The 12,034-nt window shown below is 49.5% G+C and overlaps 1 protein-coding gene across 6 annotated transcripts in view; it reads left to right on the top strand.

Moving 5' to 3' along the window:
* The window catches only part of VAV2 (vav guanine nucleotide exchange factor 2), a 148,878-nt gene that overhangs the window by 98,361 nt on the left and 38,483 nt on the right, over positions 1-12,034 (top strand). The gene's annotated exons all lie outside the window — the stretch shown is intronic.

Genomic DNA, 12,034 nt, shown 5'->3' on the forward strand with positions numbered 1-12,034 from the left:
CCAACTCCTATTTTGGGGTTTAAGAATCAGGTTCATGCAAATTAAGAATGAAATAAATCCCAAAGCCTATTACTTGTCCTTAAATAAGTTTCATGGCGTGTAGGGTAGGAAGATAAAAATCAATCTTGTATGCTATTCAGTGAAAAAAAAACCAACAGTCTTTCTGTCTAATAATTTCTGGATACATGAGCCTTGCCAGAGAAACCGTTTCACAGAGTAAATCAGATAGCTATCAGGATAGCTATGTTGAGGAGACGGAGTATTTCTTCCAAGAAACAAGCTACAAGCAGCAAAACATGGCAAAAAATGATCTTGAATGCAATGTTTTGTTTGCAGCATACTGCTAAGGCTGGGCTTAATCTGTTGCAGCTGTAGCTACAGCCCGTGCTGAGTCTTTCCTCCTCCTGCTCCGTTCTAGTCCCAGTTGCAGGGTTTGGAAGTCCTGCAGAAACCAGTGTCACCCTCCAGCATGGTGCATCACTGACCTCATTGCAGGTGATGGCCTCTAAAGATTGCAAAACTAGATTTTTCTCTCGCACGAGGCTGTACAAACAGCACGGAAGATGTTTCCCCACTAATTAAAGAAGCGTGTAGTTGCAAGGACCACCACCTCCACACTCAGTTATTTTTTGGGTAGTGCCCCATGCATAATAAGTGCCTCAATGGTAAGAGGCTTCTTGGTGCGTCCTAGATTTTTCTAGCGTGTTTTCTCTCTTTAAGGCATTCAGAGGAAAGATGCTTATGTGGATAAAGACATGTGCTGAAGGGAAAGCAGGTGCGTGAAGCTACGTTTGGATCTTGGCTTTGCCCCAGGTGCCGTAGGTGGCCCTGGGCAAATCCCTTAGCTCTGTGTGTCTTATTTTCCCCTCTCAGAAGTGGGGAGATGAGAAGTGGCTTTGTTCACCTGGTTTGATGGAGATGAGACCTGCCTGCTCCTGTGGGCCCAGGCAGCTTTCAGCAGCGCTGCATTCTGATCTCCGTTGGAAGCACAGGCTCTGTGGTAATGTGATAATACCTCTTTCCTGCGGTTTTCATCCTTTTCTTGTTTTACAGGGCTGTGTGTGGGGACAAAGAAAAAGATTCTCACTGTGTAGCATTGCCCATCAGCTAAGGAGGGGATTTTCTTTAATTGCTATTGTTTCTCATACTTGCCTCCCTTTGTCTGGAGGACTGTCAGCAGTCACAGTGAGAAGTTACCACCATGCCCCTTGCCCATCCATGACTGTCTCTGAGCAAGGAGCCTTTATTTTGCAGTCAGGACGCCAGAAGTTTCCACTGCAGACGTATAATCATGGCCAGTTGAGTCCGTTACCCTGTTTCTCACAGTGGCTGGCACTAAATGCTTCCAAGTTAGGTGAGAGGATGTTGCAGCAGACAGAAGCAGCGTGGTTGTACAGGGGAGCTGTGCAAAGGTTCTCCTGTGCTCTGGATGATGAGTTTTCATTCCCTTCCCAAGCTTTCTCGAGCAAACTCAGCTCTCTGGAGGACAACAGGACTTCTTGTTGCAGGTCCCAATAAACCAGGAGGCTTTTTTCCTTCAAGCTTTTTTTTTCCTTAAGGATTTTCTGCTGCAGCCCTGGCTGTTCTCCATTGCCTGTGGTACATCCCGGCATCCTCCAGGCTCCGGCCATCGTCCACCTCGTGCTAGGAAGCTCCGCGGGCTGAACATGGGCTGTGAGCAGAGGGGGCATGTGTTTTTTCATCTCCCCGAGATCTATGTTTTTCCTGGAAGCAGAGTTTTGCAAGCAAAGCAGGAGGTTAAGGAATATTGGCTCATGCTGCCTGCATGCATTTTTAATGTGTGCACAGTGAAACCATCTGAAAACGGTGAAGGAGTTAGCATGTTCAAAGGCCTTTTACTGAGGCCCTTAATCTAAGTAAATCCTTTATATATGAACTGAACCTCTAAGTGACTTGCTTCAGAAGGCACTGCACTTAATAAAATAGATTTAAAAACATTTGCAAATGGGGAGGAGGGGTGAATCCTATTTGTCAAGAGGTTGTTTCCCATAGGAGCAGTGGCAGCAATTTGGCCAGGCAGTGGAGGGAAGGAGAAGGGGATGGTTGTGTTTTCCCCATCCTGGGGGCCAAGGCAGGACCCCCTTGGGTCAGTGGCATGGCACAGCTACCTGGGGGCAGCTGGTTGGAAGAATAAGTGACATTAGTTTTACCTCCCATCAAGGCCAGCCCATCACTCTGGGCTGAGGTTTAACTTGCATTTAAACAAATAAATAAATACAAGCCAAAATGCTGATTTTCTTGGCATTTAGCCTCTGTACGTCACATGCCCTGAGGGAGGTGACAGAGCAGATTTGCTGGCAGTGGAGGGCAAGGCCTTGGCTGGGAGCTGCCAGTGGCTGTGGGGCAGGTTTGATCTCTGGGAGAGGTGATGGCACTTTGGACGCCTGCAAGTCCCCTGAAAGTCCTGTACGTTAGGAGCTGGGATTTGTTATTTTGCTTACAGGAGGCTGGGACACATCAGTGGAGGAGAGAAACCCGCCTGGCTCTCCAGGGTGGGGGGCTGGCACTGGTCCTGATGCTCGCCAGAGCCCCTGGGTGCCCCTTACCCCGGCAGATCCGGTGCCGAGCGGGTGTCGGGGCTGGGGTGCCCGCAGGCACCCTGCTGTGAGTGCAAACCACCACCCAGGCCATCACGTCTCCATTTTACCCATCTCTACAATGCAGATGGTGAGTTGGGAGGGGAGAAGCTCAACAGTGGGATTAGCCCAGGTTGGAGCCACCTCGAGTCAAGTTCAAGGCAGCTAAATGAGCCACACGAGCATCCTCCCGTCAGTGGGGGTTTCACCCAGAGGAGCTTTTCCTACCACCCTGTTTTGCCTGCAAACCCCATACCTTGCTGACTGAAGTTCAGTGCTGCTCAGCTTCACCTAGGTAAACTATTAAAACAGGCTGATGTGCTCAAAATGAGGTTTGCAGCATTATCAGCCCCTGAAGTTCCTGTACTTAACGGCTTGCCAATAATATCAGGATGTGTGTGTGGGTGAGAGGGAGGAGGGATGGGAAGGAAGAGTCACAAGTGTCCCGCCTGCACCGTTCACGGGGTTGTACTGTTGCTGTGTGGAGGGAGCAGCATTCCCCAGGGCGCAGTGCCTTGCCTGCAGGAGAGGGGAGCAGAGCGGGGGCAAATGGAGCTGGACCTGCGCAGGCAGCCTCGAGCCCCTGCCCTGCAAGATGTGCATGTCTCTGCTGCACTGGTCAGCTGTGTTTGGTCTGGAAACTCCTCAGCGCTTCATCCACCAGTTCAGAGTTAAACCTCGAGTTTTGTTTAGGTTTCATGACTTTAATCCATTTCCCCATCTGACTTCAGCCCCAATATGGTGCGGGGTTACCCTTATGTTTGCAGTGGGGGTGGCCCTGTAAAGGAGACTTTGTGATCCTGCCAGCAAAACACACTTCTTGCTAAAGATGGGATGGCACAAGTCCTGGCATATCTGGTCAAGGAGACTTTCCTGGAGGAGAGAAGAGAGTTAGGGAGGGATCTTTTGTGGGATTTGCAAAGATGCTGCAGCATGATGGAGGCTTCATGCTGATCCTAGTTGGTCTCTGGTTTCCCTGCCCCTGGGGATAGTAGCTCAACACAGGAGGCGGATCCAGCCGTGTGTGAAAATGGCAAGCAATTAAAGTTGCTAACGATTAAGTCCTGAAGTGTCTTCTGGTGAGGAAGGTAGTTACCGGACCTCTTCTCCTGTAAGGTTGGTTTTACAAGGACTGTTCTATTCATTGCCAATGCACTCTCTGTAATTGCACTCTGCCCATTATTTTTTTTACTGCTGTTGTGTATCCATTGTACACGCTGTGAGTGTTGCTATAAAATGGATATAGAAGGCTGTGGAAGGAATCCGTGGCTGGAAATAGGTATGGTTGCTGTGCAGCACTCTTCTGTGCTCCAGGGAGTCTGGAACTGGGACCAGTCCTGGAATTGACCACCAGTCCTGACCAGGACAAATCCAAAGAGGTTCAGCTGCAGACCTCCAGGCGGGGGGTTGAGTGGAGATGGTTTCCTGTGACACACACAGATCTTCTTTAAGAGTGACCATAAAGCTTCTTGCATTGTCACTAAGCAGGATCCTTGGCTAAGAGCAGTTCCTTTCCAGCTAAAAAACGTTTTCAACACATTTATTTTGGCAAGTATGTATCCTCACAGACTTACTCCTCAGAGAGTCTGAAAAATATCATTGACATGTTTTCCTGTGCGGCTGCTTTGTAGGCTTGGGAGATGCTGAGGTCACCCCATAAGCATCTGCTAATGAAAGCAAAGGCAGTTTCTTTTGCCCCCTCCCCACCATCGGCTTTGCATAATGAAGATGGAGTTCTGATGTGCATAGCTCTGCTTAATAGTCACCTGTGGGGCTTGCTGGTTTTTGGGGTGCACCTGCCTTGTGATTTCTCATTGACTTTGCCTGTGCAGTACTTCCCTTGGGGGTCCCTCTTGTGCCACTGGCCACCCACACACCATCTCACCTTTGGGTGCGACAACAAGGCATAAACAGCTTTCTCTCCTGTGCAGGGTCAGTGCAGAGGTTGACAATCAAAGGTGCTGGAAAGGTCTCTCTGAAACGCCATCCTTGCCCCAAGTGTGGAGAAGGGTTTCGGGCTCAGATGGTCCAAAACAGGGGGGCTTGGAGGTGGGGGGATCCTGGTACTGGGGGCCAGGAGGGCTCAGGGCTGGAGGCACCGCCGTGGGCTGTGCCTGGGGAGAGGTGCACTCAGGTGCTCTCCGACAAACCACATCTTTCTGCACCCCACCAGAGAGGGGGGGGAAGCACATGTGTTTTTTAACTTGTGGGCCACAGAAAGTGCCGCTCGGCCCAGGTGCTCCACGTAGAGCTGGTTTACGTTGCAGAGTTGGACCCCGCTTGGCTGGGACGTGCTGGTGGTGCTTTTGTGCGCACATTCAGCAGTGCTGGCACTGGTCTGGAAGCAGGCAGAAATATCTATTTAATTGTTTTTATTGGCGTGCGTTTCATAGGATTGCAGCTGCTCAGGTGCAGCAGAGAAACTGCTGCTCGGACTACTGAAAGATTTCCTTGTGCTGCTTTGCTACAAGTTAAAAATGCAGGGTTGCAAGAGAGTTTTGTTTTAAGAGTGTGTCTTTTGTTTTAAGAGAGTGTTTCCCAAAGCTAGGCTGTTGCAGAGCCTCATGGGGATGTTGTTAAATACCATGGGGTGTATCACCCCTGTTACATCCTGGCTGTGATTTACCTTTCTGCTCCCTGGGTGAGCAGTGCCACCAGCCTGGAGTGAAGGTGCCCTGAGCTTGGCTTGGCTGCTCTGGCCGAATCCCTCCACGGTGGGTGCAAAGTCCCTGGTGCTGGGCTTTGGCAGAGCACGTGAGAGGCAAGAGCATCTTCCCTCCTCCCCAACCTGCTGCTCACGCGATTCCTGGTGGCACCAGTGCCACGGGGACGTCCCACTGCGAGGGGGAGGGCTGCCGATGGCCCCGCTCACAACACTTGACACTGATTTTCAACCACAACGTTTTCAAATCTAGTTTTCTTCTGAGTCAGAGACCTGGGCCAAATCGTTTCCTAGTGATTGGTTGTGCTGTTACCCCGGAGGGTTTGGAGGTTTTTTCCCCTTTCTTTTTGAGAAAGATGTTTCTGGATTCCCCTTTTGATTTTATCCATCTGTTATCATCAACGTGGAGCTGAAGTGAGGAGAAAATCATACTGCTTTCTTGAGCAAAGCATTGGTACATGGGAATTTTTAAAAAAATGCGATAATGTGTTGAAACATAAAATTATACGGGCTGTTATTTTCTTGTCTCATAGTCTCCAGAAATACTCAGTTCAGATTTGAGCTAAAGATAAAGCAGGGCATGCAGCTAACCCTTGGGCACTGTGCAGTGCACTGTGCTAAATGCCATAAGTACTCTTCTGCAAAATCATCATCTTTGTGTTATCTGATGATGTAGCTTGCTGTTTCCCCACTGAATTTCTATCAGAATTAATCTTGTGAGAATTTTTGCAAGTTCCAGACCACAAATAAAAGCAAATCATAATTTTTCAGAGGACGTGTCTAAAATTTGGCACAGCATGAGGTGCTTCTTTCCAGAGATGAGTAATGTAACACAATAGTATGATTTTAATTAAATTCAGCAGCTTTTGGTATGCTCCAATGTGTCTTGTTCTGCAGGGAGAGAATTGATTCCATTCTGCTTTATAAAAATGGCTCTTGGGCATTAATAGCATGGGTTTCATCCATCTCGCAGTACTTTACCCAAATCATTCCCCGACTCTGTTCCCATTTCACAGATGAAAACCAAAACTCAGAGGTGCTGCCCAGGTTGAGAGCAGGGCTGGAGAAGCAGCTCGAGGTCACCGCTTTGCTCATCCCTGGTCAGCTCACAGCCACTTCTTGCTACATCAGTAAATTAAATGCTGCTTTAATCTGCCTAATCCCACTGAAACCGACGATGAAGGCATCTTCAGTTGCATGTAAATGTCTTGGAAAACCACATGGTTTTCTTTGGACGGCTCCGGGGGGCTGTGCTCGTGAAGGCATGATGGCATGCCCAGGGGACCCGCCACAGCTCTGGGGTGCCAGAACTGATGGGGGACCCATGGGGACAGGGTGATCCCATGCTCAGGGAATGACTTGCCATCCTGGAGAAAAAGAGTTAAAAAAAAAAGAGGAGGCAGAGGGGAAGGTTGGAGCTATCAAAATGACATGCTGTAAACAACCGAGGTCTGAGTGCTTCCCCTGGAGAAATATATTTTGGGACTGAAGCATCATTAAACCTCAGCAGTGGGACAGACAGACTCATCTGGAGGTGCAAGAGCTGAGGCCAGCTGCTAACCCCCCCCCCCCAAACTCACACAGAAAGCACAGCTTGAAGTCCAAAATCTTGGTGAAATCACAGACTGCCATGGGTTTTCTTTATATTGCCACGATGTTTTCTTCAAAATGGAGCTGTCAGAGGATCTGTATGCCCAGCCATGGGTTTTGTGAGTTACTGCAAGATGTAATTGCAGTCTGTGGATACCATGCTATGGAAATGTTTTTTCTGCCAGATCCTGAGCCAGGAAGACTTGACACAGCCCTGTCCATCCCAGCAGAGCTGTAGAAGCTCCTCTGCACCAGCTTGAGGCTCTGGTCCTTTCCATTTATGAAGAAATCCCTGGCAGAAGATGGGAGCAGCTCAGGTTTCACAGGTGCCATGTACTCCCACCTGCTTTTTAAAGCGCCGAAGTGTAATCACTGAATTTAGGAAAATGGGGGGAGATTATCACGCCGGTGTTGAGAGGCTGGAGTCCTGCTTCTAGCAAGGGATGAGCCACCTCCTTTAGTCTTCTGTGGGTGTTTGCACAAGTCATGAAAACCTCTTTGCAGATCTGCCTGACAGATGATCTCCACCAAGAGCGGCCTCGGATGGGAACCACAGATTGGGACGGAGGGCAGTGAGTGGGACATTTCCACCCTGCCTGCTTCTCACCGGGCTTTCTGTTCCCAGGGCTGATGTTTGGCTCCAAGAAATCAGAATGGAGTCAGGCAAAATAGAAAATGAATCATGCCAGATCCTCCCTGCTCTCTCCCACATGGATTCGAGGCTAAGATGCTACCGTACAAAATTACCAGACGAAAGCTGACTCATCCCTGACCCTCTGTATTCTCTGTGATGGTACTGTGGAGGTGAACAGCTGCCTTCAGTTGCTAGGACAAGGCACCCAGATGCTGAAATATGTTCATAAATAAATAAATCTTCCTGCTTATTGCTGTTAGAATTGCAGCCTACCTGGCTCTTCCCATTAAATAATTCAGAGAGCAGCCGGGCAGTGCATCGAGCTGCACCTTCTCCCCACAGAGAGGATCATGCAGGGGAGAGCGCGGGGGCGGCGGATGAGGATACGGCATGGGCTGGATCACAGGGTAACCCGAGTGACCGCTGAGAGCAAGGGAGGGCTTTTTCGTTAGGTGCCTCATGAAATATTAATTGATTATCCCCCTGGGTGATGTACTCTGGCTGTGGACTGTTGCCTTTCCTTGGGAGAGCACCTTGCATTTGCAGGGCGCTGTGCATGCGCAAGCTCTCCGACGCAGAAAGCAGCTGAAATGTTTTGTAAGATCAAGGGGGTGCATTGCATTGCGTGCCAAGAGCGATCATTTGCTGTAAGTCTTGTCCTCAAGAGGAGAAGCTCGCTTTAAACTCCATGACAAATTACTTGGTCTTTCTTTCTCTTTTAGGCTCTAAAACAAACACATTGATCCTATTTCTGTTCTCTTCTTTGATCTCTGGAAGCGATGCTCTTGAATGCTGTGGGGTTTGTCTGTGAAGAAGTCTACTCTGGGAGGTTTATTATCTCTAAGAGCCTGTTCCATCGGTGTTTGATGTTGCTGGGGCTTTTGCTCTTCGTCTGAGTGGGATTGGGTTTGCTGCAGCCCAGGCACCAGCTGGGAGGATAAATGTCTCAGCAGGTGGTTTTTCATGACAGTGGAGGAAGGACCAAAGTTGGATGCTTAACTAGGGATATTAAATAACAGATACTTTCAAATGAGTTCAAATGAACTGGGATCTCTGCAAACCTGTTGGGTTTCAGTGGACTCAAAGTACTTTACTCATTACTGTTGGGCATTCCCAGTTTACAAAGTGAAGTTGCAATGTACCTGGAGATCTGTAAGATTTTCTGAGGGAATCAGTAGGTTTTAGACCCCTTGACTTCCAACATTTCTGTTCTTATTTAAAAAAACAATGATAAACTGGTCTCAATCAACGTGGTTGCTCTTGGGGAGCTCATGACTGGAGGATGTACAACACTGTCGCCCAACCAGATGGAGATGCTTCTCCCTGCGTGATTGCGGCCAAGCTGATAATCTGCATGAAGGTGTCCAAATGCAAGTCCTGAGCTGGACCTGGATGTGCAGAAGGAAAACCCTTGTGAGAAATGCTGGGTTAAGAGTTTGGCCTGTTGGTTTTTCTTAGCGTTGCCTTGATGTGGATTTGGTGGGGCAGGACTGAGAGCAGGGCTCTCCTCCCCCAGCCTTTCCCCACCACATCTAATCTAGTTTTGGAGCCAGCTCCAGTGGAAAATGTGGCCCTGAGGGGAGCCACGAAGGTGACCTGATGGGAAGCAGCAAAACCAGCAACACGGGGAATAATTGATGGGAGAGGGCTGGGATGGGCAGTTCACCTCGCGCCTCCTCCCAGCACCACCTTTGCCCCTGGTGCTGATGCGAGTCTAGGTAAAAAAGTGTTTAATATGTTTTTCTGTAGCTGGCTTCTGGAGGTACATCCTCATCAGCTCATTGCTGGAGGATTAATTTTTCCTGTGTTCAGCAAGGAAAAATAATGTAAATGGATATGTAAGGGATCCGAAGCCAAAAGTAGGGAGATGTTTTAAATAATGGCTATAATTAGTAGGGCTATATTAAATTATGGCTTTTGGGGAAGAGCGAGAACCATTTGGGTGAGAGCTGCCCAAGGCCCACAGCATGGTCCCAGCCTCAGGTGAGTTGTCCTGCAGTCTGGAGGCTGGGACCCTGATTTGGAGAAGGGGAGATGAGCTGTGAGGAGATGGCTGCTCTGCTCCCACAGCGGTGACATGGGGACACGGGTGGCCTCTCTAGAGCCACTTATGACATGGGCAGCTGGGGACAGAGGCACGAACAAAGGGCAAACCCAAGGCTTTCTCCAAAAAGCTGTCCTTCAGCTCTAGATTTTAGATGGTCCATTTAGTAATCCTCTCCTCGGTGTGACTTTCCTTCTAATTGCATTTTGTGCATCCTTATTTAGCCATTAGCTGCTATTGCAGAGATACAGGTTATTAATTCCTCCCCTGCCTTGACTTTCACTCGGGTGCTTTGCCCACGGTGAAGGTGAAGCTGGGAGGGCTGATGGAGCTGCTGTCTCCATGAAACTCTCATTAGAAAATACCTTTTTCTCTTTGCTGTCTCCTTGTCTTACATGGGGGGGTTTATCACAGGAACTAATTATACCTCAAGCCCAGATTTATGGTTGGAAACGTGTGCTTGTGATTTTAATATTCTTTATGGCTCTTTTACTTTTTTCTTTCTGGCATGGTGAGCACTGGAGAAGGAAATAGAGATGAAGAGTGGAAGATGCATGTAAAAGAAAGGAGGTCGTGCCTTGTGGTGGATTTTTTTTTTATTATTATTTTAACAACTGGTGTTTAAATAGAGGTCACCTCTGATTTCTCCTTTCTTGCCGGAGCTGTGTGGGATGGTGTAGCCCTGCAGCAGTGGCTGCCATATCCCCATCGGGGCTGAAGTCCAAGACAGGTTCCCATGATCGGCTCAGCCACATGCAGGAAGAGCTGGTGGCTTTTTTGGATGCTCTTTACGTGGCTTTTGTGTTTGTCACTAATCCCCAGGGGATGTCAGGGGAGAGAAAACGCACTCAAACACACGTATTTTGTAACGATCCTGGGTGCCTCCTGGTCTCTCACTGCACCTCTATGTGTTGACACTTCTCTCCAAAGTGGGTGTCCTCCCACATTTTGCAAATGCATGGTCAGCTGTGCCAGATGTTGGGACGATTGCCCAATGGCACCTGCCTTGCAATGGGACTATGAGAGCAGGCACAGCCCCGTCTGTTCTTCCCACCCATCGCTCCCCTCCCTCCTGCGCTGCCGCTTTGCACGTGGCCATGGTTAGACATGCCAACCCTGGGTGCTCTTTGGTTCCCACAGGTTTGCATTTTGTGCAGGGGCATGGAAGCCGTGATAGATGGTGGAGCATGAAATCATCCTGCTCTCTGGCTGGAGTCACCGTGGCTCTTTTCTCTCCTGGGCTTACCACCTGGTCGTGGTTTTAATTGAACTCGCTGCAGGTCGGAGCACTATTTCAAAACACTTGGTCTGAAGCTGCTCACTAAAGGAATGTGAAACATAGCAGAGGAGGGAAGGCAAATTAATGGTAGAGGCAGGATCCAAAAATAGCAAATTTGGGGGCTAGCCAGGCTATGTATTAAATCTTTCAGGAGAGGCAATCTGACGTGAAACAGGGAGGGTGGGAGGGAAGAGAAGGAAATTGCTCTTGGGAGCAGTTAAAAGTTCACATGTATCCAGTTTTGCTCCCCCACAGCATCAGCATCCCATCCCGTGTGGCTCTCAGCCTGGGGACCCCCGGCTGCCTTCGCTGCGATGCCCACGGGGGACAGATCGAGCTGCCCCACTGCAGCCTGTGTTCCCCACGCTCTGCCTTGCTGTGACCGTGGGGACCCCCGGCCCGACGCAGCCGTAGTCGCAAGGTGCATCCAGCCCCAGCAGAGCCACAGCCTGCCCTGGCCTTGTGCCAGCAATAATACATTGGGTTTAATTAAAGCAGTATTTTTCATCTCCTTCATACATTATTTGGTTATTACTTCAGAATGAGCCAAGGAATTCTTGTATTCCCCCCACTCCCTCCTTTTCCCTTTTAAGATGCTTTCTCCCCCCTTCCCTCTGCCCTTTTGATGCCCTTTCCCTCATCCCCAGGGTTTTTGACTTTTTTCAGCTATCACAAAGTTGTGAAGATGAGGCAGCCCAGGGTTTGTAAGGAGTTATTCATTCTGGTAGGATCATCTGCTTGCGGCGGTGGGAGATGGGATGAGGCTCAGGGTGCCCCAGCCATGCCCTGGCCGAATGGGGCAGGAGCTCGTGGGCAGAAAGGCTCCATCACGGATGAAGGAGAGGGAGTTTCTCTGTCTCAGCAAGTCCAACACCGGACTTGAATTAGATTTCTGCCGAGCTGTTTGTGTGGTACCAGCACAGCGGGGAGCGGCGGCTCAGACGTGGGGTCTCCAAGATGCTGTTAGATGATGCAGCCCCTCACTTCAGTGCTCAGATGGTGCCCTGTGGTGAACCAGCATCCCACCTGGTTTCTTGTCCTGATGTGCCAGCACTGCCTGCGGGAAGCAGCGGAGATGATGTTGTCCTGGGAGCTAATGCCTCAATAGGAAAGAATGTATTTGCAATGAATATTTTGTTCTGAAACACCCTCTGCTCAACGGGGTGCTCGAGGCTGGGCTGGGTTCAGCTGGGGCTGCAGGGGATCTGCTGCGAGGGGTGAGACACCA

This window comes from Tyto alba, unplaced genomic scaffold, assembly GCF_018691265.1.
Source record: "Tyto alba isolate M040663 unplaced genomic scaffold, T.alba_DEE_v4.0 Super-Scaffold_11, whole genome shotgun sequence".
In the NCBI taxonomy this organism is placed as follows: Eukaryota; Metazoa; Chordata; class Aves; order Strigiformes; family Tytonidae; genus Tyto; species Tyto alba.